The sequence below is a fragment of the Chiloscyllium plagiosum genome, unplaced genomic scaffold, assembly GCF_004010195.1.
Source record: "Chiloscyllium plagiosum isolate BGI_BamShark_2017 unplaced genomic scaffold, ASM401019v2 scaf_84002, whole genome shotgun sequence".
NCBI classification, from domain to species: Eukaryota; Metazoa; Chordata; class Chondrichthyes; order Orectolobiformes; family Hemiscylliidae; genus Chiloscyllium; species Chiloscyllium plagiosum.
Window position 1 is genome coordinate 5,158 of NW_025200828.1, and position 1,644 is coordinate 6,801.

Consider the following 1,644-nt stretch of genomic DNA (forward strand, 5'->3'; position numbering starts at 1 on the left):
CGTTGTCAGAGAAGGCAATCCTGGAATAGCCTCCCACATTGCTCATAGGTACGTTTTATTTTCAGAAACCAACCCACTCAATCGCTGCAGCTCCTGTGTATGAAAAGCACAGAAAAGAAATAGCTGAGACTCAGTTTTGACAGTTCTTTGACACTCTTTGGGAAGTGGAATCAGAGGAGAATGAAGGATGAACTGTGCAACTGTGTAGAGAGAGGGAAGGCACATTTCCCTTCATTCAAGGGCTGGGGTATTGACTTATCTAAGGCATTAAACAGATTCCTGGTAGAGCTGCGCTCACTGCATCAGGAACAAGAAGTCCTGATTTCCTGAACGGTAATGAAATCCAGGCCACTCAGTTAAAGCGCCGAATACTAACCACTAGACCACCAGGGATGAGGGCAGAAGCAGTTTCACAGTTTCTTCATAACGCGGTTTTTGGAATTATGTCACTGCAGATATATTTGCCCTCCAAAATGATTGAATTATCGAATGTTTGCAGCACAGAAATGGGTCCCATCATCTCACTTCCCAGCACTTGGTCTACAACCTTGTAAACTCTGACGTTTCACGTGTTCATTTCAATGCTAATTGCTTTGGAACGTTTTAATCTCGTAAGACACAATAAATTGGATTGAAGTTTGAGATGGGAAAAATGTGTTCACACCCGGTCGGGGAACTGAATCCCATTTTTACCCACAGGCTGAAGCACGCAGACACATTTCCTCAAGAGTGACACAGGCCTCGGGAGAAAACAAGCAGAAAGTAACATTTCACCCACTTGACTGATGTTGTCCCATTTCAGACTTCAACACCAGCAAAGAAAGGAAGCATTCAATCCCTCCCGTCCCAGTGTTCCTTGCCCATTCTTTCCCCATCTCTCTCTAGTATATACTGTCTCACCTCGTTATTGCTGGCAAACTGGATCACTGCTCACGCCCGTTTTTTCCTGTCCTGCCGAACCGTTTTCCTCAAGTTATTGGAATTAAAAACAGGAATGGGCTATTTCAAGCACTTTTCTAGTTTACAAGACCAGTGTTATCACCACTGAGCCAACACATTGCCAATACAGAGAGAAGGTCTCATACATCAGAAACTGAAATACAACAGATGATTGGATAGCCTTAGTATTGTAAACCAACCAGCAAGGCCGGAATGGAGCCGAAGGGACCATGCACAGAAGGATGGCAGAATAGAATGACGAATCTCATGGTGTCCAGGGTGATGTTAACAGAAATCGTCCCTGGTAGTCTAGTGATGAGGATTCAATAGTTTCACTGTCTTGGCTTGTTAAAGGTTAACGTGTACAGTAATCAATATGAAATACTGCCTGATCTTTCGAAGCAGAATGATGTTGTGCAGCATTCCGAATCGCTTCCCTGCATGTTACAGGTCCACATCAGCAATGTCAGCTGCAATTGCCTGACGTTCAATCAGTTTAAATCAAGAACGGAGAGGGCGTCACTAAAATGGAAGGGGAATGGTGGTTTGTGAGAGTTAACTGCATGCCTGGTGGAGCCAGGTTTAATGTAGATAATGAATATTGGTTTTCCTGTTTACCTTGGTATACTGATCAGTCCGGATCAATTACACACATTGTCTGCCCTTTCTGGGATGTTCTTTGTACATTTCACCTCGGTTCAGCGT